Raw genomic sequence first — 26,510 nt, forward strand, 5'->3', positions numbered from 1 at the left:
ACCTTGTATGCTGTTGACACAATATGTGTACAGATGATTGGCAGATTTAATGTGTACGTACTGTTTTATCTCTTTCTGGACCAGCCTTTTGTTAAGCTGTTGCTAACAGGGAGATGCATAGGGCGGAAACCAACATGGTGCTAGTGGCCTCATACTTATTTGGGGTTTGCATCCATTCATTGTGTCTTGTTAACGGACAAATTTGTGGGCTCCCTTGGACAAAAAACAAGGACACCAGCTATGAATACCAGAGCAAATCAGCAGCCAGTAGGCTTGGTCTTTATTGAAGACTGTCGCAACAGGACTCCCACCTGCCACAAGGTGGAACAAAATGGAAGCCCAGAACAAAACAAGACCCCAACTTTTATTAGTTACTAATACCCCAAGCTACACCCCTAGAACTACATCACAACTACATCATGACTACATCATTGACACATCAGAAAAAGTAGTGGTTGAGGGAGGAGTTATGGAGGTAACCTGAGTATCTTGTCACCTGGCTGGTTCCTCCTTTCCCCCTCCCCATGAGTCATTTCTATTTTTTTTTTTATAAAAATTTTTATTTGGTTTTCACATTTTATATAGACAGAGACAAAAACACAAAAGACACAAAAGCAAACAAACAGAAAAATAAAACAACAAACATATATAGTTTCCAAAAAAGTTATTTTCTAACCCTGGTCATTGACTTCCCCCCACCCCCTCCCTTGCATCCCTATTCCCAAATTTATATCAGCAAATTGGCATTTCCTTATCCATCTTAATATTAGTCCTTTATATAAAAAGAAGCAAAATTAAATTTTTTCTAAGTTGGACCTCAGTTCTCTTCCATCGATTTCCCATTTTATCTTAAGTAATAATCTTGTTAACTAAATCCCATGGTCTTGAGTGTTGTTAAAACTAGATTCTTCCCTCCCTCCCTTCCCCGGTTTGCGTCCCTTCCAAAAACATGTCCAAAATAACAGTTCTTAGCCCGGGTTCCTCACGTCCGAGGCTCTCAAGTCTCTTTCAGTCCCTCTCCGCCGGCCTAGTTGGTAATCCTTTATGCCGGTCGTCACGTCTCGAAAGAGTTCTTTCCCAGTCAGTCCAAAATCTCTTCCCATATTTGCAAGCGGCTGCTGAGGAATTTCCACAAGGCATGAATTTTGAACATAATCAGAGTCTATGTGGAGGCCCCAATTATATTTCTTTATTTTAAATTCCTTAATTTCATAGATTCCCAGGGCCTCCACTTTCATCTTCTGAATCTTTCGTAGATTTATAGTAGGTTCAGTCCAGTAGTCTCCTTGTTTATATTCCACAGGTGTCAGCTTCTGGACAATGTTTTCCCATTTCAATTCTTCTCTTTCTTGTTTTGTCTTGTCCTCTTCTTTGGTTATCATTTCCGGTTCAGCTGTGGATTCTTTCTCAGCCAGGTTCTCATTACATTCAACAGAACTACTTGTTTCAGAAGTCAAGGTCATCAATTGTTCACTCATAGCCGTAGTCTGTTCCTGTAAGATTCCTACCAAATAAAACATCCTTTCGATTTCTCCCAGTATCTTTCCATCCACAGCCATTGTAATTCCACAGAGTTCCCCCTAGAGGGAATCTGGTTACTTAGTGTTCTTTTCTCCAACAGTCCTCTGTCTTATTATTGTTTCTTTGTTTCCAACAATTTTAGTTCAATTGTAACTCCTTTTAATCCAGAGGGGTCTTAAGTAGCGATTTTTCTACTATTAACAGTCCGTTTGACAGCTTTGACAGCTGTCAAACTCTGCACTTCTTATACAAGCTCCAAAATAGGACACTCCCGGGCCCGGGAGGGGGGGTTGTTTACAACAGAAATATACCCCTTCCAACACTCCTCTCTCCTGCTCAAAAATTTCTTTTCCAAATCTTGGAAGTTACTGTCTTTTTAAACTCACCCTTTACAGGGTAAGCACTCCAGCTTAGTTCTTTTATCGTTGCTCTGGATTGTCTGCAAAGGGGGGGGGGTGCGGACTTCCTTTTAACACATCCCCCGATCGTCTCAAATTCAAAAGGTAAAATTCTTAAAGTCCAAATTCAATTAACTCACGGGTTCTTCTTCTCAGCCGAATTTCAAGGAAGGAAGTCAGCGCTCTCCGGTCATGGCTCGCGGCTTCGCTCAGCAGAGGTAGCGATGGACTCTCGGTGCCACGCCACCCCCCGTATCCCCTCCGCAGCCTTTAAAAAGGCTCTTCGCGAATCAGGGGGGGCGCTTAAGGCACCCACCGAGTCTTCAGTCCGCAGGCTCCGCGCCTGCGGTTTTAAGGGTCCCCGTGTCGCCGGCACGGCAAAGACCCATCCCCTGCTGAGCCGATTCCCTCCGGAGCTCGGAGGGAATCCGCCATTCCCGGATCGCGTCAACCCCGGAAGTCCCCCCATGAGTCATTTCTAGAGGACAAAGGGGGAGCTGGCAGTTTCCTGCCCCCAGAGGGAAGATCTGATCATTGTCCTTTGTTCCAGTCCATGTTGAATCCACTCCCATATGCAAGTCCTTTGTGACCTTGATGGTCTTCTGTCTGAGACCATCAAGGTTGTCATGCCAACTGGGTAGGGCTCCTGAGTATGTGTTGGTACGCTTAAGGGATTATGGCCGTCCTGTATCAAACCATCCCCCTTTGATGGTCCTTCTTGGAGCAAAATAAAAGTGGACCGGTGTAAATCTGATGTATGGTTGATTTACTATGAATTTATAACAGAAACGTCGTGTGTGAGTGTGTGTGTGTGTGTGATGTTTGTACAAACTGAAGGATGGGGGGGGGGAGTTCCTGCAACACTATTGAACTTAGTGAAGCAGAAAAATTTGCAACCCGCATCACCAATGTCAACAAAAGATTTTGTATGATTATTGCACATCTTTTCAGATATGTGCCGTAATGAGAACATACCGAAATGGTAGCGAGACCATGAGCTACATTTGTCATGGCTTAACTGGGGAAGTCTTCATCAGCTGTCAACCAATCTAGCAATTATGAACTGTCCTTGACGCATGAAGAGGGTGAAAAACTGGTAGTTCTGTCGTCCGAGTTGCAGCTTAGAGGTGTCTTTGTCCTAAGAAGTCTCTTGGCTGTGTTGAGGGAAGCGTAGTGCTGATTAGACGGTCTCTGTTTAATTGGAATTGTGCGGCAAGGAATAATCCCATGAAGAAATAGCTCTTAAGGACTCCCACAGTGTTCAGTTTGATGGCTGATGGGTGGTTGTCTTTTTCGTAACTGCCACTTAGCGTTAAATCAACCCGTGCAATTAGTCATGATGTAAGAGTGAAAAATTAAGCAGGAAATCATATAGGTTTGTAAACAAATTGATGTATGCATTAAACAAAAATGCAGATAATTCTCACATTTTGTGACCCTGGATAGCCTTGGTTTAATGTTTATGTCACCCTGGAGTTCAGGTGTTCAGGTATCCTATGAAATGATACATACCTATTTTGACAATGTGATAGCATCAGCCAGTGAACATTTCCTGTTGAGACAGATGTTAATCTATTTAAGGCCTGTAGTTAAAGGATTTCAACCAGACTGCGGAATTCCACCCACCTGAAATTTGGGGGAGCCCTATCTTCTGGATTCAACCAGATATAGCCCTTCTTTATATACCTGTTGTCTTTGTCCATGGAGTTTTCATGGCAGGGAAACTGGAGTGGCTTGCCGGTTCCTGCTCCAGGTGGATCACATTCAGTCAAAACTCTCCACTATCACCTGTCCATCTTGGGTGGCCCTTCATGACATAGCTCATAGCTTCTCTTAGTTATTCAAGCCCCTTCGCCACAACAAGGCAGTGATCCATGAAGGAGTCCCATCACCTCCTGGCAAATAGAAGGGGAAGAAATGGAGGCAGTAAGAGATTTTACTTTCTTGGGCTCCATGATCACTGCAGATGGTGACAGCAGTCACAAAATTAAAAGATGCCTGCTTCTTGGGAGAAAAGCAATAACAAACCTAGACAGCATCTTAAAAAGCAGAGACATCACCTTGCCAACAAAGGTCCGTATAGTTAAAGCTATGGTTTTCCCAGTAGTGATGTATGGAAGTGAGAGGTGGACCATAAAGAAGGCTGATCGCCAAAGAATGGATGTTTTTTGAATTATGGTGCTGGAGGAGACTCTTGAGAGTCCCATGGACTGCAAGAAGATCAAACCTATCCATTCTGAAGGAAATCAGCCCTGAGTGCTCACCGGAAGGACAGATTGTGAAGCTGAGGCTCCAATACTTTGGCCACCTCATGAGAAGAGAAGACTCCCTGGAAAAGCCCCTGATGTTGGGAAAGATGGAGGGCACAAGGAGAAGGGGACGATAGAGGACGAGATGGTTGGGCAGTGTTCTCGAAGCTACCAGCATGAGTTTGACCAAAGTGTGGGAGGCAGTGGAAGACAGAAGTGCCTGGCGTGCTCTGGTCCATGGGGTCACGAAGAGTTGGATATGACTAAACAACTAAACAACAACAAAGCCCTTCTTTTGTTAGTGCTCTTAAGAACAGCAAAGGCTAGCCAGAATCCTTTCTTTACCAAGGCTTTTAAACTACATTTTAAGCATTTTCTTAAGCTTTTGGGGAAATCCCCCCCCCCCCGCGCCTCTAATGTTATTAAACTATTGATGCCTCCTCTAACTGCACCGGTATGCCCGCCCACTATACAACCTTGAATTTTATATTTTGATGGCTGTCTATACAAAGACTTCCTTGTGTTATTAGTTCACTCTTGAGTCTGATTTCAAGACTCTCCCTTGGATTCTTCAAATGTAATAGGTTCTGGAAACACATTTTAGGTTTTCCATGTAGCTCTGTAATTTATTTTGCTTCTTCATTACTCTGGAAAGCCTTTCATAGTACTACAGATGCAAATTTCAAACCGTGAGGCACAGCACATGCACCCACAATGAGTTCGTATCCGTAAAACCTCAGTTTTCTGAAATGAAGTCTTCATAAACCAGTAGATATTAGTGATGTTCTTCGAACATTCAGGGCCACGTGGGAGAGAGAGATCATGCTTCGAACAAGCTTACTCTGCAAGAGGTGTTAAGATCAACCCGTTCATGGGGTTGCTTTGGAATGGAAGGGACAAATGCTAAACTGCAGCGTGGCTTTTTGAGCATGTAAAACACACACAAAACCAACATGGGTATAACCGTGTTGCCTAGAGTGATTGTGAAATCACTTTTCCTTTTTAAGAAGGCAGGTTGGGTATCTGCCAGGTATGTCTTACCGCTGCAGTCACCAGTATTCTTGAAGAGCCACCGATTTCTCCCGCAGCAACGACAAATTTTATTGTACGGCCACAGACCTTTTAAAAACAAACTGAAACACCAAAATCATACAATTTCTGCTAAACAGCAAGCTGTGGTACTGATACAAACTTAAAGCAGCAAAAAACCCCAGATAAATTGTGTTCTCCAGTTCCTTCATCAGTGAACTGCCATGGATGTGTGTATATTCAATAAATAATAAGTAAATGATAAATAAATAAATGGTGATGGTGGTGGTGGTGATGCTCTGTAATATAAGTCATTCGCTGCTTAAACAATTCACACATTTGCTTCCATATATCAGATATGTAGCATTATAGTTTGGGATAATTTTACAACTTTTGAAAACATTTCCCTCACTCCATACCCCTTCCCAACTGACACTGTAGGCCAAAGAAATCATTATGTATTGGACTCCAGGTCCCTTCAACATGTCCAGTAGTTTTGGATGTCATGTCTTGATTGACATTTGCAGGAGTCAAAGAAGATTGGTTTAGGCTGCCAACTTATCACCCTTGATAAAAAAATAAGAGCAAGATAATATGTATGTATGTATGTATGTATGTATGTAACCTATTTAGAATGTAGCCTAGAATTCTAGATGAACTGTACTTCCCAATATGATTCATTACTTGACTCCTCCTTTGTTATTCCTCATGCTGCAGGCTTAAGCATTAACCATGGTCTATGCATAATTTATGCAACCAACTGTCCCATCACATTGACAAAACAAACACATGCCATTATACTGAAGCCATTAAAATGTGTGCATGCATTTTGCATATAGAGTATTTACAAGTCAAAAGAATGATCAGACCCTTTGTTGTTGTTGTTGTTGTTGTTTTGCCAAGTTTAAGAAAGGTTGCATATTGTCTACAATACTAACTTTGATCATTTCTCTGTGCATGCTTTTTCATCAGCTATTCACGCTCTCATTATGTGTGCTTGTTATATTTTAACATGCATATTCTATATGCTTTAAGTATTGCAAGCTGCTTTGCATAATAGGCAAAGGGACCCCTCACCCTTAGGTCCAGTCGTGGATGACTCTGGGGTTGTGGTGCTCATCTCGCTTTACTGGCCGAGGGAGCCGGCGTACAGCTTCCAGGTCATGTGGCTAGCATGACTAAGCCGCTTCTGGCGAACTAGAGCGACGCACTGAAACACCGTTTACCTTCCCGCTGGAGCGGTACCTATTTATCTCCTTGCACTTTGACGTGCTTTCGAACTGCTAGGTTGGCAGGAGCAGGGACCGAGCAAAGGGAGCTCACCCCGTCGCGGGGATTCTAACCGTCAACCTTCTGATCGGCAAGTCCTAGGCTCTGTGGTTTAGACCACAGCGTCACTACTTTGCATAATACATATGTATGAAAACGATGGGGTATAAAAATCTGTTCCTTCTTTCTAACTACACATAATTTAAACAGGCATTGTACTGGTTCACATTATCATGCCTCAATGTTGGTTCCCCTCCATTTGATTCAGGGCAGAGGTCCATGATATCAAACTATGGTTTTGCTAGCTATAGTTGGTTCTTCCAGACATAAAAAAGACAAACCATGGTTTTGAGCAAGACCTTCATAACTTTACTCTAGAATCCCCCGCCCCATTCTTCCCAGTGTGCATAGGAATTCATTCACCCCCCTTCAAAATATAGCCTGGCCCCCCACAAGGTCTGAGGGACAGTGGACCGGCCCCCTGCTGAAAAAGTTTGCTGACCCCTGAGTAAGAGGCAGGGAATGGTGGGAAGGTAAATAAAACACATGATGGAGTTATATACATTAAAACAGATTGATTGCAGCCATAAATTTGCCGCTTTATTTCCCATATATGGGTGTTAATTTCACAGCAAAGCATAGCAGTAATTTATTGCATTGATTTATTGCAATTTTTTGTGCTCTGAGGGAAGCAGTGAATTTTAATTCAAACCATCACACACTTCTTTTTTTTTTAAAAAAAGAAAGAAGTCTTGCGACACACGGGAGCACCAGGCAGAATGCAATAGCCAATCCCATGGTATTCCCATACGATGTGGATGAACTTCCTCTGACACATAAGGTTTTCATCTTGGAGAAGTACTGGGTCTGATTATATTGTTTGATAATCAGCTGGTACTGCCAAACAGCCAGTTACAGTACAGGATTGCTTTTCTCCAGGTTCTGTCCCTTTGCCAGCAGTGCCCTCTTTCTCTCCCATCACAAAACCTTTGGAAACCGTAGATCGGAGTATTGTGGCGTTATTCTCTGTGTGGGGATGCCCTTGAACCTCCTTTCAGAAACTTCATCTGCTCTGCTGTGTAGCCACCAGCAATGGAACAGTTTCAGCTGCTTAGGATATATAGAATTGACCCAAAGTGTCAGATGCAGTAGAGTTAAAAGTCTCTAATCTATGCAGCGTTGAAAGCATTGTCTTGGAACTATTATAGCAAAAATAAAATAAGAAATAATTCAGTCTTTATATTAAATCAATAAAATTATGTATGTATGTATGTATGTATGTATGTATGTATTTATTTCCCAGCCACTCTGGGCAGCTTCCAGCAAAATATTAAAATACAATAATTCACCAAATATTCATCAGATAGAAGGGTTTAAACATTTTTAAACTAAATAAATGCAAGTTCGTGGTGTCCTAGTCTGCACTATATTTTAACTAAATTAAACGGTATATTTTAACTAAATCAAACTGTACAGTAAGCCTGCATTTTAGTCAAAATAAAAAAAAAATTCCTTCCAGTAGCACCTTAAAGACCAACTAAGTTAGTTCTTGGTATGAGCTTTCGTGTGCATGCACACTTCTTCAGATACACTGAAACAGAAGTTGCCAGATCCTTCTATATAGTGAGAAGGTGGGGAGGGGTGTTACTCAGAAGGGTGGTGGGAATGGGAGATAGGCAGATAGCTGAGAGAGCCTGTTGATGACTCTTAACGACTGTAATAGGTCTTACAGGAAAAGGCAAGGGGTGAGAAGGTGAGAAATGGTTTAGTCATGTATAGTGAGATAAGAATCCAATGTCTTTGTTCAGCCCAGGTCTTTCCATGGTTTTAAGTTTGGTAATGAGTTGTAATTCAGCAGCTTCTCTTTCCAGTCTATTTCTGAAATTCCTTTTTAGTAAAACAGCTACTTTGAGATCTTGTATAGAATGTCCTGGGAGATTGAAGTGTTCTTCTACTGGTTTCTCTGTTTTGTGATTCTTGATGTCAGATTTATGTCCGTTTATTCTTTGGCGTAAGGTTTGGCCTGTTTGTCCAATATAGAGAGTTGAAGGACACTGTTGGCATTTGATGGCATACACAATGTTAGACGATGAGCAATTAAATAGTCCCGAGATGGTATGTGTGATGTTGTTGGGGCCAGTAATGGTGTTGTCCGGGTGTATGCGGCAGCAAAGTTGGCATCTGGGTTTATTGCAGGCTCTGGTGCCAGTGTCTGTGTTAAGTCTGGTTGTAGTATTATTGTGGGTTAGGAGTTGTTTAAGATTGGGTGGCTGTCTGTAGGCAATGAAAGGTCTTCCTCCCAGAGCTTGAGAAAGAGAACTGTCATTGTCCAGGAGAGGTTGTAGATCTCTGATGATGCGTTGTACTGTTTTAACTTGGGAGCTGTATGTGATGACTAGAGGTGTTCTGTTATTTTCTTTTTTCGGTCTGTCTTGCAGCAAGTTCTCTCTGGGTATCAGTCTGGCTCTGTTGATCTGTTGTCTAACTTCATCTGCAGGGTATTTTAGTTTATTTTAGTATACAGAGAAACCAGTAGGAGAACACTTCAATCTCCCAGGACATTCTATACAAGATCTCAAAGTAGCTGTTTTACTACAAAGGAATTTCAGAAATAGACTGGAAAGAGAAGCTGCTGAATTACAACTCATTACCAAACTTAAAACCATGGAAAGACCTGGGCTGAACAAAGACATTGGATTCTTATCTCACTATACATGACTAAACCATTTCTCACCTTCTCACCCCTTGCCTTTTCCTGTAAGACCTATTACAGTCGTTAAGAGTCGTCAACAGGCTCTCTCAGCTATCTGCCTATCTCCCATTCCCACCACCCTTCTGAGTAACACCTCTCCCCACGTTCTCACTATATAGAAGGATCTGGCAACTTCTGTTTCAGTGTATCTGAAGAAGTGTGCATGCACACGAAAGCTCATACCAAGAACTAACTTAGTTGGTCTTTAAGGTGCTACTGGAAGGAATTTTTTTTATTTTGACTATGGCAGACCAACACGGCTACCTATCTACTCCTGCATTTTAGGTACATTTAAATTGTGTGCATTCAGCTTTATGTGCATGAGAAATAAATATAAAAAAATAAAAATCGGTCGAAAAGCAGGTGGGGTTCTGGGGGGGAACGACTTTGGCAGTCCCACCTGACACTGAACCCAACGCGTTTTGACTATGCACAATTTTGACTTTATACACAATACCTGGCACACAACCCCCTTGCAAGTTGTAGGCTTGCTGTACTCAGAACAAACTAGGGTTCAGTGCTGGCGCAGGCTGCTGAAAAGTTTTCACCCTGCTCTTTGCTTGTTTCTGCTGCTGCTGCACCGCCACAGCCTGGCGTGCTGGAATGTCCAGTCCCAGGTTTGTGATTGTATTCTCTCACACAGACCATAATCAGTAACCAAGATTTGTTCTTGGCCTACTGCTCATGGTTTCTTTGGGGTGGACAAACCATGGGTTCAGTCGTCGGTAGGAGCGAGGTGGCGGGGAGCAGAGCAAAACCTTTCCCGCGACATTGAACTAAACCATAGTTTGTTTGCTAACCTATGGTTTAATGTGGCGTCCAAATTAATAGCAATAATGAGGATAGCAATAATGTGGATTACTCTAACCTCCCCCTAAAAAAAACCATAAGATCTAATATTACCTAATTGAATCTTCGAAGCAAGTAGCGATTCTTTTCCTGCCACAATCATTTTAGAACATCTTTCCCATCTTTTGGACACAGTAAATAAATGTTCTTTTAATGTGCCCTTACTCCTGAGAGATAAAAGGTTCATGGGTACTTTTATGCTCTGCAATAAGCATAGGTGATGTTGCACATACCATAAAATATTCAGTTAAGCCTTCAGGCTGGTCAGTTTATGTGCCTCATAAATATGGGTGGGTTTTTTAAAGTATTCTCCTGTGTGCCTTTTGAACTTTTAATGGGATTTCACTCTGCCCGAAGGAGTAGGTACACAGTTGGGGGGGTGGGGACAACTTTTGAATTTTGCTTGGTCACTGGATCCTGCCAACCTAGTTTGAAAGCACACCAGTGCGAGTAGATAAATAGGTACTGCTGCAGCGGGAAGGTAAACGGCTTTTCCATGTACTCTGGTTATCATCACAGTGTCCTGTTGTGCCAGAAGTGGTTTAGTCATGCTGGCCACATGACCCGGAAAGCTGTCTGTGGACAAACGCCAGCTCCCTTGGCCTGAAAGCGAGATGAGCACTGCAACCCCATAGTCGCCTTTGACTGGACTTAACTGTCCAGGGGTCCTTTACCTTTACCTGGTCACTGGAAGTGCAAGTAGCCTCAGTACCTGGAAGCAAAGGTTTGCAACTACCCTTGATATGCCAGCTGCAAGCATTCCTGGAGAGCCTTGCCACAGTAGTTCAGACACTGGTGACTTCAAGATTGGGTGACTGCAGTGCCCTATATAGAATCTTAGAATTGGAAGGGTCCACAAGGGTTGTCTAGTCCAACCCCTTGCAGTGCGGGATTTTTTTTTTTTTGCCTCAGGACCCTGAGATTTTGTGCAGAATGCCAGTTTAGTGCAGAATGCTGCAGCATGGTTGCCGACGGAAAATGGGATTGGGGCAGGACCAAAGAGAGGGAATTAGGCTGGATCCTAAGCCTGTTTGACTTGGTCATGCAGCATGAGTTCAGCTGGTAAAAAGATTGGTGTACCTCAAGCACTATTTCAAAGGCTTGTTTTGCTTCTGTCAGGCTTAGGCCAGCTCAGCCAGCAGCAACACTGCTCCTGAATGGAGTTTGAATCTGGTTTACTTTACTCCAGCTTAAGTTATGCCGCCTTGCTTTTACACCAGCTTCTTGTGTGTAGGGTTGCTCCCTGGGTCATGCTCAGAATAGAACCATTGGAATCGACAGACCTATCTTAAATCCATTGATTTCACTGGGTTTACCCTGAGTGAAACTAATTTGGATGTAGTTAAAACAACACATCTCTATTCATTAACAACCATATGCAAGGATGAGGGGCAACCTTTTCAGCTATGGGCTTGCTTTAAGAAAATGCTCTCCTCAAGGGCTGTGATCATTTGTGTGTGTAGCCATTTCATTCATTCATTTATTCATTCATTTTATTTGCAAGTCGCTTTATCTTGCCCAAGGTAACCCGAAGTGTATGTGTATTGTCCATTGGTGGGGAATCGCTAGGTGACCGGAGCCTATATCTCCTGTGGGTGGCACTGTGGTCTAAATCACTGAGCCTCTTGGGCTTGCCGACTGGAAGGTCGGCGGTTCGAATCTCCGCAATGGGGTGAGCTCCTGTTGCTCTGTCCCTGCTCCTGCCAACCTAGCAGTTCAAAAGCACACCAGTGCAAGTAGATAAATAGGTACCACTGTGGCGGGAAGGTAAACGGCGTTTCTGTGCGCTCTGGTTTCCGTCACTGTGTCCCGTTGCGCCAGAAGCAGTTTAGTCATGCTGGCCACATGACCCGGAAAGCTGTCTGTGGACAAACGCTGGCTCCCTCACCTTGGAAAGCGATACCAGCGCCGCACCCCATAGTTGAATCCGACTGGACTTAACCGTCCAGGGGCCCCATTACCTTACTTTTTTACCTTCTACCTCCTGTGCAGCAATTAGGCTCAGGCACACCCACCCACCCTCGGTAAGCCTAATTAATGCAGGGAGAATGATTAGAGATTCCCTTCCCTACTCGCAACCTCCTCTCTGAAAACCGCTCCACCTGTTTTTAACCATTTTTATTTTGTATTTTCTTCTTTTTTTAATTTTTAGTTTGTAATATTTTGAAAATCTTAATAAATATCTTATAAAAAAGGAAAAGAAAACCGCTCCATCTGAATCAATGAGGCTTAGAAAGATTTATGGTGTTATTATTTTAACATGGCCATGACCCGGTTTTGTATTTTGACGTATGCTTTGTTTCATTATATTGCTTGCTCTGATATTTTGCCTTAATTGACTTGTTTTTCTCTTTGCTGTCAGCAGCTTTGGGCTTCTCTTAGAAAAAAAGGAATGGTACAAAAGGAGCAAAGCCACTTCCGCCTTAGGGAGGAGGTAGGGTTTCGGGCTTCACGGTCCCTCCACGTGCCCAGGGCGTGGGAGGCCAGCCCTTGCACGACTGGGTTATTCGATTCCCAGCTGCGTCACCCCCGGCAAGCCAATTGGCTTGCTCCGGGGGTGTGGCCTGCCCCTTTAAAGGCAGGACGCGGCTGAGGATCTCCCTCTTTGCCCGCACGCATGCCAGCTGCTCGGAAAAAGGGGAGGTAGCGCCATCGCCTGCCCCACATTTTGAAGGGTAACCCGTTAAAGGATTCCAGGGGGCGTGGCCCTGTCTGAAGCCTAGGGAGGTTAGGGCCTATCGGTGACCCCGGGGGAATTCCTAGTTGATGTGCATCAGCAGGACTGGTGGTTAACCCTTCCCAGACTTCAAGCAGACGGGCTGAAGTCAGATATAGTCGGTTAGGTCCAAATTCCAATGCCTAAGCCAATACCGATCATCACCTGTAACCAATAAAGTTGTGGCCTTTTTTAACCCATTAACTTTAATAATTCTGTCATGTGCCATTATTTCTATCTGGGGGGGCCGGGAACTCGCCGCGCAACTGGAATGAAATGAAATGTGATGCCCTGATCCAGGAAGCAAATCTGTGTGTGGATGCAGATGCACACAGGGGTGTGGCCATCTGCTTTGTGATGCACACCGGGACTTCCAGGTTTCTGGCAGGATGCATCTTTTGGTTTCTATGGCGGTTGGACACCCCAGTAGGGATGGGCAAAACTGCCCATTTCAGTTCCACATTTTTCCAGTTTCAAGTTCTCCACGTTTCCACCTGAACTCTTTGTGATCCTTTCTTTCTTAAAAAATGTCTACCAGCATTTTAGTGCAGATTTATCCTAATATACACCTTTCCATACATGTTTGTTGAATGCACACATTTTTCCAAAGCAGTTATCCTTAATACAGTGTATTTATGCTTTACCCTAGTATGTGTGCCTTTGTACACATTACTCGGCTCAACTCCTGCCTGAAACCCTGGACAGCTGCTGCCAATCATAGCTGACGTTACAAAAGTCGAAGGGCCAATGATCTGGCTTAGGCATCTTACTGTGTTCCTAGGATAATGACTGTTGCTTGCCTGGATTGAGAATGTGAATGGGTGTTCACAGGAAGCTTTGAAGTTTTCATGGCTGGAATATACCCTCTTCTAGAGCCACATCAGTTACTCACACCTCTTTCATTTCTGTTAATTTTTATATGAGGCCCCACTCATTGCTAGCATGCGGCCCCTGGAAGTTTGCTTGTGAAGCCTCATGGCCCTCTGTAGGAAGAGGGTGCCCTACTCCCGCTGCGTGCCATTTTGGGGTAGGACGTAAATGCCACAAACCAATAAATAGACTTTACTAGCCATACTTTATACCTTTTCTTAAAAATCTAAAATTGCCAAATGATCTCTTACTTTCTTGGAAAGTAATTCATTATTTTTTTTTTAACAACAACAACACTGATTTACTAATTGATGTACAAGGCATACCCGCTCTCCTTTTCAAAGGAAATTCTTCTTCCGCTTGGCCTGAAGGAAAGCGCTTCTTCATCTGTGCTGCTGCAGTGGTTTTAAAACTGGGTCAGGTCAGGAAGGAGTTTCCACAGTCAGTCTGAGGGCTGAAAGAGTGCTAAACAAACGCAGATACTGCAGGGTTGTTGAGCTGCTCTCATCATCCCTGACTGTTAGCCATGCTTGCTGAAGGTTGGTGCGAGTTCGGATCCAACAACATTGGTTGTTCCCATAGTTAGTGCAGCTCATTTGATCAACAAGAAGAAATTGGGCCTCTTAAGTGTCTTCCTCCTAGTCCTGTTGAATACTCTGCCAATTGAGGTTTAGCAGGCATCTTCTGTTTCAACTTTTTAAACACCTGCTGAAATCTTTTTCTATTGTGTCTGGTGATTAAGAATACATCTTTCCAAAACAGTGATCTGATTTTGGATGTTAACTTTTTTTAATGGGGTGTGTGTGTATGTGTGTATACACACCCACACCCACACACCCACACCCCTCCGGGTATAGGGCGGTGTATGAATTGAATATTATTAGTATTATTATTATTAAGCACAGTGCATGTAAACTGCTCTGATTTTTTTAAAAATAAGGAAATAGTGGTAAATAATTATATTTTATAAATAGATCACCTGGAGATCCACAGGTTCTCCAACCCCTGATCCTGAGACTGACATTGAAGTTGGCACATTTCTAGCCATTATAAACGTAATGTTTGCACTTACTTTATAAAGATGCTAATGGTGTGTGAAATAGTTAAGAGGGAGCTCTGTGGCTGATACTGTGCAACCCAATTTATTAAATGTCAGTTCAGTCTCAATTCTTTTCTAAAACTCCCAGTGCTCCTTGAGGTTATATTGCACATGCATTAAAAAAAACCCAAAACACACACATACCCAAAAAATCCCCAAAGGCTCTTGCTTATAGGATTCCAGTTGACTGTGTGTGTGGAAACTTTCCCACTATTTTCAGCTGCCTCTTGGAGATTGCGAGGAGAAGGCCTTCCTTGATGTGGGTTCAGAGGCCCACATCCAGGCCTCCGAAGGTGGACGTTTTTCAGCTCCAGGCTCAGAGTCTGAAAGTGACAGAAGGGTTGCACCATGTTTGAAGGGAAGCATCCCAAGCTGGCTGTTGAGCCGAGATAATGCAGCTTTCCTTGGCAGCTCTGGGGGCTTTTGGCTGATGTCTCCAGCCGCCTTGCTGCATGATTTATCTCCGCAGAACTGATTCCTCCCCCTTCAAAGCCCTCGTTTCCTCAAATACTGCATGTGTAGTATGTGCTTCAGTGATAAATATATAGAAGGCGCGTGCTCCATATCTTGTGGTATATGCAGTTTTATTCCTCCCCTTCTTCTCTGCTCCCTCTCTAGCTAGTTCCCCCCATGCCTTGGCTCTTAATTTGCTTGTTCCCTCTGGCTCAGCTGGCAGTCGGAGAGCTGGCTTACTTTCCTCTCCCTCCCTGCCCCTTTCATCTCCGCTACGTTGGCCTATTTCTTGACAACCGGGAAGGAGGGCAGCAGGAATAGATTGTAGTAAGTGCCCTGATTGCATGGTTCTAATGTGCCTTCTCCGCCAGCACTGGAATTAGGTGAGCAGAAAACCCAGAAGTGTTGTGGCAGCTATACCTTAAATGGATCCCATTCTGGTGGGAAGAGACTGCCCATCTAGTCCAGCATCCTGTTGTCACGGTCCGGTCTACGGGTGCTCGAAGTCCTGGCTGAGGACGTTGGGACCGGGGGCAAGATGACGGGGTAGTAGCAGGAATGAGAGTCCAGAAGTCAGGGGTCCGAGGGTCAGAAAGCAAGGAGTCACAAAGTCAAGGGTCTGAGGATCGAGAAGCAAGGAGTCAAGAAGTCAGGGGTCCAAGGGTCAGGAAGCAGGGAGTCATGAAGTCAAGGGTCTGAGGGTCGAGAAGCAAGGAGTAATGAAGTCAAGGGTCCGAGAGTCGAGAAGGAAGGAGTCAAGGAGCCGAGGTCTGAGGATCAGGAAGCAAGGAGTCACAAAGTCAAGGGTCCGAGGGTCAAGGAGTCATGAAGTCAAGGGTCCGAGGGTCAGGGAGCAAGGAGTCACGAAGTCAAGGGTGGGAGGATCAGGAAGCCAGAAGCCAAATGCAGCAAGGCAGGGAACGTGTTGCTGTTCCAAAGAGTCAAAGGGAAATGCTGACCTTATATCCCTTCCCGGTTCTTGCCACCAGGTGCTGCAGTGAGCTACCAAGCGGCCTCACCTGTGTGGCCGCGCTTTGCCTCTCCAGAACAAACTTAGGAAGGCCCCAGTCCTGCAAAGCCCTACTGGTCACAGGGCCTGGCTCCTGCACGCACTCCTGACACCTGTTCTCATATTGGCTAACCAGATGCCCATTGGAAGGTGGACATGATATCTTCCTCTGCCCTCCTTCAGTTCTCAGATGCCGGCATTCAGAGGCCTGATGCCTCTGACAGTGGATGTAAAACATAGACACTGCGGCTAGGAGCCAAGTAAGGGCTCCACATTCAATACCTAATTTTATTTAGAAATCACAGAAACAATAGCAGTTGCTTTATATCAAGTCAGGCCAGATGCCCATCTAGCTCAATATTGCCTACTTCAGCTCTTTCCAGCCTGGTGCCCTCTGGACATTTTGGGCTTCAGCTTCCAACATCCCTAACCAATAATCGTGCTGTTGTCGTTTAGTCGTGTCCGACTCTTCGCGACCCCATGGACCAGAGCACGCCCGGCCCTCCTGTCTTCCACTGCCTCCCACAGTTTGGTCAAACTCATGCTGGTAGCTTCGAGAACACCGTCCAACCATCTCGTCCTCTGCCGTCCCCTTCTCCTTGTGCCCTCCATCTTTCCCAACATCAGGGTCTTTTCCAGTGAGTCTTCCCTTCTCTTGAGGTGGCCAAAGTATTGGAGCCTCAACTTCAGGATCTGTCCTTCCAGTGAGCACTCAGGGCTGATTTCCTTCAGAATGGATAGGTTTGATCTTCTTGCAGTCCATGGGACTCTCAAGAGTCTCCTCCAGCACCATAATTCACAAGCATCAATTCTTCGGCGACCAGCCTTCTTTATGGTCCAGCTTTCACTTCCATACATCACTACTGGGGAAACCATAGCTTTAACTATATGGGCCTTTGTTGGCAAGGTGATGTCTCCTTTTTAAGATGCTGTCTAGGTTTCTCATTGCTTTTCTCCAAAGAAGCAGGCATCTTTTTATTTTGTGACTGCTGTCACCATCTGCAGTGATCATGGAGCCCAAGAAAGTAAAATCTCTCACTGCCTCCATTTCTTCCCCTTCTATTTGCCAGGAGGTGATGGGCCCAGTGGCCATGATCTTTGTTTTTTTGATGTTGAGCTTCTGACCATATTTCGCACTCTCCTCTTTCACCCTCATTAAAAGGTTCTTTAATTCCTCCTTACTTTCTGCCATCAAGGTGCTAGCGGGAGGTATTAAGAGTTGTAGTCTGTAGGGTGGCAGTTGGGGAAATCTGGTCTACTGCGACTGGCAGAAGCTCTTGGGCTTCATCCACACTTAGGTTCCCTCTGCTTTTTCCAGGCATGGTCTGCGACTTAAAGCTCCGTATCCAAGCTCCCTTCATTTCTTTTGCCCCAGAGCGTTTCCTGCAAAAATCTGCTCCTTAAAGCTCATTCTGAACAAATGTCAATCTGGGGAAAACCCAGACTGATGTTTTTTATACCTGTTTTGTAGCTTCCCTCAAGGAATTATGGGAATGGTACTTTGGTGAGAATCTCTTAACAGGCCTCTGGTCTTCTTCACAGAACTAAATTGCCCAGTTTCCAGCTTGATTGCTGCAACCTTCCAACAGCTTGACCTCACCCCCCAAAAGGCGCGTTCCCCCATTGTCTCCCAAGACAGAGGGATGTCAATCAACAGTTTAGATACTCAAGGAGTTTTGTGGAAAAATTGAGAGCTGGAAAGATTGGGGGGGTGAGCAAGGGGGAGAGAGAGCACCCCATTTTTGTTCTTGCTAAGGCCATGCACACACTTTTCAAACCCTTGTCAGGTATATAGAGTTCGAACTTTTCATGTTTAGGAAATACTTGCAGTAAACAAACTGAGCAAAATATACGCCAGGCTTAATTTTGTTTCCAGAGGAGGAACACCCCCCTCTATTTTATATATAATACTTTGCATGACTTGTACCCTGAGATGTTAACTTGACTCCTTACAATATTTAAAATTTTAATCGTTATTCAAGCATGCATAACCACAGAAATTTACAGCATGGGGTAAACAGATGGATTAGCAATTGTGCATGTAATTAGAAATAACCCTTCAAATTAAAAAACCTGCGTTTAGATATTCAATTTCCTTTATGTGGAAAAAAAAGGTTTGTTTTCTTTTTCTTTTTAAAAAAATTGATGGGAACCGGTAATGCACATTAATAAAATGAGTAAGAATTTTCTCTCCTCTGAAAGTCTGTCACTCAGTGCACTCTTGACATATAATATTCGCATTAAGCAAATTGCAGATGGAAAGAGTGTGTGAGGTGTTTTAATGATACACCGGGAAAGTGAAACCAGTGGAGCGAAATTGGGTTTTGGTTTAGATCTTGTGTTGACTTCTGTCACGTTGCACTCATGTAAGATTTCACTCATAATGAGAGGAAAGAAGTGGTTCAATCACATTTTCTTCTTACCTAATAGTTCACCTCCTGATCCTTTCCTCGTGTTTTTTTTCTGTATCATATTCCCTGTTTAGGGAAGCTTTTAATGTTTAATAGTCTATTGTATTTTAATATTTTGTTGGAAGCCGACCAGAGTGGCTGGGGAATTCCAGCCAGATGGGCAGGGTGGAAATAAATAAATAAATAAATAAATAAATAAATAAATAAATTTCTCCTACTGCTTTTTAAGGATGTCTGATCCATGTCAAAGTTTATGTTCATTCATAAGTCTGTTACATCCCATTTCTGCATTAATCTGTGATTTAATATATATATATATATATATATATATTAAAAGTAGTTAAATATTTGTGTGTGTTTGGGGAGGGGGAGTATTAAATAATACTTTATCTCAACATACTGCATTTTTAAACTTTTTTTTATCCTAGAATACATCCATTGGCACATTTTGTTAGTTCTTTCAAGCCAAGAAGTATATCACACTGTTTGGAAAAGCGTGAAATCTGAAGTATGATTACAGCCTGATCCACAAATTAGTCCGGGAGGTGTGAATTGGGTCAGTCTGTATTAGAATCGGCAGAAATCACGCTCTTCAAATAACTCTAACTGCTTGTTCAAAAACAAAGACATATTGTTTAATTTGCAATTCCTAAAACGACAGTTAATCCCAAATATTTTTATTTTTTTAATTTCTCTAAGCTGTGGGTGGACATTTAAATCCATTGATTTCAATGGGTCTGGGTAGAACTCAATATTTCACCCAGTATGTTTTTGCAACTTGTTAAATTACTTATCACAAGAATGCTTTCGGACTCTACTTTGACTAAAGTATGACACACAAGGCTCCCTATAGTTCTGCAGTCCAGAATTTATTATTTTATTTAGAAGCTTTTCAAACCATCCTTTGTCCAATGACCTCAATCTCATTTACAATTTTTAAACAAATGAGGTTTAAAATATCAGTTATACTTTAAAAGGGCCTGAAAACAGTACAGGAGAGAGAGAAAGATATAGAAATGTTGATAACATGGGGCAGATGTTTCAAGCACGTTAAGAATTCACAAAAGGCCTGAGAGAACAAAAATAGTGATTATTGTCATATTGGCATCTAAAATCCAGTTAAGAGCAAAGTTATATCAATGATCACTTAATCCAAATTGGTTCGTGATTAGTGTATCGGATATTGGTAAGTAATCAGCCAGTGGATAAAACGTTTTATTTACTTTTATGATATAACTTTGGCCAGATTTGAAACTCTTTCATGTCATATCTAGGGAAGCTCATATGTTAGTAGTGTTAACCCTGTCTAGATTTCAACATATTTGATTGATCTTATAAAAAGGTTGTTGACCTTTTTCAGTCTGTCTTGTGTGGCTTAGCTCACTTATTTGAGTCATTGGGCACCATTTGTTTCGCAACCACCTTCATGTGAAATAAAGTACCAAAGACTGAACAGTCGCAGAAACTTTGCATTGCCGTGTCTAATTATAGCTGCACCGAAAACACAAACAACCAGATCTGATTTTTAGCAGGCTAATTAGAGCTGTCAAGCAATTGATCCATTAAAACTTCATTAGTCATGTGTGTTTTAATCAGCTAAATAATTAAGATACAAATGTATTTGCATTTTTTAAAAAAAGTTGTGTTTTACCAAAACCTCCATACGAGTAGATATTATTAAAATTCTGTGGCTGCTTCCTAAATGGAAAGTTTGGGTTTAGGAAGATCCTCTGACCCTCTAAATTCACCTCAGATTTTGGGTAGGAAATCTCATTTAAAATCCCCGTCAAGCAGGGGGTCGCTTGTGGGTACAGTAGTCAAATTATGGTGGGCAAACTGGGCTTGCAATTGATGGCTGAAAAAAAGTGTGAATACACAGGTGTGCTGAATATTATTATAGTATACAATAATGGTTTTATCATCCAGGGTAAGTATATTAACAGAGTTAGCCTTGGGTTATACGTGGATCTCCAGGAATTAGTGATGGGAAAGGGTGTGGTCCTCAACAGATGGGTTTGTCATTTGTTATTTGGTTCCCCATACAGGTGAAACTCAAAAAATTAGAATATCGTGGAAAAGTTCATTTATTTCAGTAATCCAACTTAAAAGGTGAAACTAATATATGAGATAGACTCATGACATGCAAAGCGAGATATGTCAAGCCTTTATTTGTTATAATTGTGATGATTATGGCGTAATTTTTTGAGTTTCACCTGTATTTTCTTGCACTTGATCGCACCTCCCTAATGATGACCATATAACCAGCAGGTTATTCAGGAAACGGTAATGCTGGTAATAATATAAAGTAGAAACAGCAACAGCAGCAGTCATATAAAGCAAGGCCTTATTATTTCCATCAACTTGGTACGTTTCCATCCTTGGGACATAAAAGCAATCAATATGTGCAAAAAAGTACTGTTTTTATTGAGCCTTTAAACCAGAGGATTTCTTAGTTGTTTACTATTGTTGTGGTTGTGAACAGATGCTGGATGTAAACAGAGACCGTAATGCCATTCCGCACATCTACATTTTAAGTGCTCCCCCCCCCTTCTTTTTGCTGCCCATAAGGACAGCTCTCATGTTGGACAAGAACAGAAATTAAATGGGCTCCTCACGGAGGCTTTTCTTTTTTCTCTCTTCTGCTTTTTACAACCCTCTGGATAGAAGTGAAATTGAAAAGAATCTTATCAGCTCTGTTATTCCGCTGCTTGAAGAAAAGGGGAGGGAACCAGGATCTGAAGTAGCCTTAGGCATCAGAGTCTACTAGAATATATTATTAGGAGGTGCTTGGATACTGAATATCTGTACAGGAGAGAGTTTGTGTGCCTGGGTTGGGGTTTGTAGAGGTTCCTTTGCATGAGATGCTAATCATATGCGCTCAGGAGTAACCCCGTACTAAAACCAGAAGCAGAAATCAGAGGCCTTAGACGTCACATTTCTCTGCTGGCAAAGTGTTAAGTGCTCACATAAAGGCTGTTGGCATTTTATTGCACATTTCTCCTAATATATACACATTTTTGCCTGCGGTTTTGTTCCCCTCTTTGCCCATCGCTTCCCCTAATATAATGCACATTTGAAAGTTTTTTCATCACAGCATGCTGCTTTATGCGTACCCCCACGCATGTTTCGGCTGGAGAACTGTGCTGCAAAATTCAGAGGAGTTGAATTTTGAAGGGTACATAATCTTCAGATTGCAGGTTTTATTTTCTTCACCCATCCCCTAGTTTGGAGTGCTGATCCATGAATTGCACTCCATACGAGGGCCTTCTGGCGGTTCCCTCGCTGCGAGAAGCCAAGTTACAGGGAACCAGGCAGAGGGCCTTCTCGGTAGTGGCGCCCTCCCTGTTCAACGCCCTCCCACCAGATGTCAAAGAGAAGAACAACTGTCAAACTTTTAGAAGAAATCTGAAGGCAGCCCTGTTTAGGGAAGCTTTTAATGTTTAATAGGTTATTGTATTTTAGTGTTTTGTTGGAAGCGCCCAGAGTGGCTGGGGAAGCCCAGCCAGATGGGCAGGGTATAAATAAATAAATAATAATAATAATAATAATAATAATAATAATAATAATAATTATTATTATTATTATTATTATTATTATTATTATTATTATTATCTCTTCCACACGGCTTCCAGAACATGTAGCTCTGGCCCTCATGTTTCATTCAAGTTTTGTAGAGATTTTCCATGCCACATGGAAGCACCACGTTGCTAACTTGAGTTGCATTCTGTTACATTGATCTGGGTTCTCTCTCTCTCTCTCTCTCTCTCTCTCTCTCTCTCTCTGTGTGTGTGTGTGTGTTCATGTGTGCCAATATTTGAGTCTACTTTCTTTGACATGATAAAAATGCTACCTGCAGGCAACTCGAGCCAGATGTCAGTTTAAACAACTGTTAAAATATCCCATCCTGACGTTGTTCCAAACGTCATGGGGAAAATAATAACAGCATATTATATAACGTAAAGCAATAATGTGGTTAGTTATGGAGTTCGTATGTATAAAACACTTTGGAATAAAGTGTGGTGTGGTGTATTCCCTTTTCAAAGACATTGTCCACTCTGGTCTTATCTGCCCCAAATGTCAAAGGGTATCACCCTGAGTGATGTCCAGAATCCCTTCCAGTTCTATGATTCTAGGATATATCCAAACAAGCTGAGTATTCAGCTGTGCATAAGTGTTTATGAAAATGGTATATGTGCTGCCGAAGCGAGCACTTAAGTGTTTATGAAAATTAATTAAGTCGGGGAAAAAACCCAATTCTTGCCATCCTCATAGGTAGGTTGTTCATCTCCCCTACGACAACACCTAATGTACAAACACAGAAGGTGCTGCGTCAGGTGGAAGTCACCAGCGAAATATTTCCTTCAGCAGATATTTGGGGGAATATGTCTCCAAGGCAAGCTTTAAAAAGGGCAAGTGCCTCATTTCCATTAATGCTGATAACTGATCAGAATGTCCCAAGGTCCTTGGAAAGAACAGGATCAGATTTACGGCAGGTTAAAGTGAGTAAGGTAAGGCTGCTTGGCGCCACTACTTGCCCTTAGGCAAAATGGGAGTGTGTGCTTTTTAAAGCCTTCTTGCCCTCCTGTTAAAAGTACCCCGTCGTCAGAGGTTTCTGAGTCTGTGAAGGAGCAGAAATGGGAAGGAATAGGTCGGTTGAGCTGATGGCCCCACACTTTCATAAAGCGTGGGTGGTGAACCTTTGTCAGCCCAATGCCTGTATTGCCTTCTGAGCAGACTTCCTGGGCAGGGTGCATGGGAATGTGCCCGTAGTGGGCATGGCCAGAGACAAAAGTGGGTGGAGAAACAAATGCAAACTCAATCCTTATACAGTAAGGTAAAAAGGTAAAGGACCCCCGGATGGTTAAGTCCAATCAAAGGCGACTATGGGGTTGCCGCACTCATCTCGCTTTCAGGCCGAGGGAGTGGGCGTTTGTCCACAGGCAGCTTTCCAGGTCATGTGGCCAGCAGGACTAAACCACTACTGGTGCAACGGGACACCATAACGGAAGCCAGAGAGCACGGAAATGCCGTTTACCTTCCCGCCAGAGTGGTACCTATTTATCTACTTGCACTGGCGTGCTTTCGATCTGTTAGGTTGTCAGGAGCTGGGACAGAGCAACGGGAGCTCACTCCGGGATTCAAACTGCCGACCTTCCGATTGGTCCCAATCCTTATACAGTACACTAGTTTCTACACCCCCCCAATCTCCGTACAGGGAAGCAAGAGACATCATCAGATGTCAACACTTCTGATCAGAGGTCAACACTTCTGCAAACCAGGGGTGTGCCCTGGCGATTGAGATGCTTGGCAGACCCCATTTGGCCCCAGGACTGAGGTTGCCAACCCCTATAATAAATAATAAAACCACTGCACATTAATAAACTCAGGCAAATAAAAAAAAGGATGCCATCTTTTATTGGGAAGGCCCTATCTGAGGAAGGCATTTCATACATGGAAATACTTACATGACTCAATGGTTTGTTGGTGGGCTTTTTTCTTAAACTGATACAGTTTAAGAAGCTGCCGCTTTTGCAGGAACGATCCATCCTATCTGCTCCACCCATTTGGCAGAGCCATTTCAATGTTCTCCCAGACATGTGGGGAGCCACTCATAGATAACCAGCTCCCCAGCAGCTGGAGAAAATGTCCAAAGGGCATTTGAAAGGCAAGGCTGAGGGGTTAACCAGTTGAAGTTCTCATTGAGACAGCTCCTTTAAAAGAGAAAGGAATGTGCAAATTTAGCAGACAGCTTCGCCCGAGGCTTCTGAACTACTCCTCAGGCAAGAAAGCAACAAGCAATTTCATGTGGGAAAGTAGATACATATAGCATGCATCTGCACTCTTATTATTCCGCTACCTTGGGGGGGGGGGGAAGGTACACGGGATCTGTCTGCGTGTTGATTCTTCTGCCAAGCAGAGCAGTAAAGCATAGCTAGAGGGCGAGGTGAGTGGGAGAGTGCTATTCTCTTGATATCGCAGAAAACATAGAAGAAACAACTGGAGTGCTTTTGCCAGAATGATTTCGGTTTCTGAGGAGATGTGTGTGAAATAGCGCATGCTGAGGTTTTATTATCACTATTAGCTGCTCCTGTTGTGAGAGTTGTATTTGGAGCAAACGCTGCAGATCAGGGCCTGTGGCCCTTCAGATGTTATTGGGCTCCAGCTCCCATCAGGTCCAACCAGCATGACCAGTGCTCAAGGATAATGGTAGTTCAGTTGCAACTAGAAGACCCCCCCCCCATAGATTTGTAGAATTGTAGAGTTGGAAGGGACCCCAAGAGTCTGTTGTGATGCGTCCAAGGGAACGGGGGCATTTGGCCGGCCCCCAGCTGGCTCCAGCCTACAGGCCGGTAGCCGGGCGAACTCCGGTCCTCGGAGCGGCATCAAACAGCGACCCATAACTTCAGAACTCTTCAGAAGCTGGAGTACAGTAGCCAGCAAAGATAATAATCTCTTTGCGACAGAAGGGCAGACAGAGGCATATGTAAAGCATATTTACAAGCAGTTTATGCAGCATAGATCAAGACAAAGAAAAACATGTCTGCTCCCCTTCATGTCTATGAGCAAGAAGCACTAAGCAAAAGCAACACACAAACGGAAGTTCCCAGCAAGCTGTGCTGGAATGTAAACAGACATGTGACATACAACAATCCACATATCAGTTCCTCTTAGGGTGGAACGAAACATCAATATCCTAACAGAGTAATCATGCCCAGCCCCCTGCAATGAAGGAATCTCAACTAAAGCATCCATGGCAGATGGCCATCCAACCTCTGCTTTGAAACTTCCAAGGAAGGAAAGTCCACAACCCCCAGAGGGAGACTGTTCCACTTCCAAACAGCTCTTGCTGTCAGAAAGTTCTTCCTCCAGCTGGAGTCACTGGAGGAGCAGGTGATCTCAGTGGTCACGAGTGCCTTTTACCAATTTTGAGTGGTAAGATGGCTACTGCTGTTCCTGGATCAGAATAACTTAGCCACAGCTGTCCAGGGATTGGCGACTTCACGGTTGGGTTACTGCAGTGTGTTCTGTGTGGGGCTTCCCTTTGGGTTTGTCCAGAGGCTGCAGTTAGTGTAGAACAGCCTTTCTCAACCTGTGGGTCCCCAGATGTTGTTGGATTACAACTCCCATCACCCCTAGTTAGCAAGGCCAGAGCTCAGGGATGATGGGAGTTGTAGTCCAGCAACATCTGGGGACCCACAGGTTGAGAACCACTGATGTAAAACATGGCAGCTTGTGAGGGCAAGTTGCCACCAGCACATAACAGTGTTGTCTGGGGTGTGCCCTAATTCCAGAGTCTCTTTATCAAGATGCCTCTAGCTACCAAGGTTCAGCTCAGGCTCAGGGACAAGGCTCAAGATGCCCACCGCTTGCCACCCCTGCTGCTACTGGTCCATCTGGTTTCTTCCTCTTTGTGCCAAAGTCTTGATCAGGGCAGGAGTGATGACAGTGAGGGACTTTGTGTCCTGGTGTTAGTGTTCAATGCCAGCAGGCCAGTTCACAAGGTGTGAATGCACACACGGACACACACCGTCACCCCTTGGGTAGAAATAATTGCCATTCTGGATGGATGGAGGGAGAGGAGGTTATTTGGCTTTTAGGTGAGGGTGGTACTCAGGAATTTGCGGTCAGAGTTACATTGGGCAACTTCAAAGTGTGACACGGACCGCACGCTTTCTAAATGGGGCCAGAATATCACCACCAGTGATGCTACATGATTCTGCTGGCTCCACTGACAAAGTACAAGGCCCAGTCCCCCCATGTGGTGGGAGCTCAGTTTGGCTTCTACCTTTTTTCAGTTCTCACAAAGTTTGGCTTCAGTTTGGTGATTGAGATAGATGCCTGGGCAGCAGAGGTGGAATTAGCAAGGGGATTCCCCCCCCCCGAT

The 26,510-nt window shown here is 43.6% G+C and overlaps 1 protein-coding gene across 10 annotated transcripts in view; it reads left to right on the plus strand.

The window, feature by feature from the left end:
• The window catches only part of FAT3 (FAT atypical cadherin 3), a 460,237-nt gene that overhangs the window by 226,457 nt on the left and 207,270 nt on the right, over positions 1-26,510 (plus strand). The gene's annotated exons all lie outside the window — the stretch shown is intronic.

Source organism: Podarcis vaucheri (assembly GCF_965113315.1).
Source record: "Podarcis vaucheri genome assembly, chromosome: 4".
Taxonomy (NCBI): domain Eukaryota; kingdom Metazoa; phylum Chordata; class Lepidosauria; order Squamata; family Lacertidae; genus Podarcis; species Podarcis vaucheri.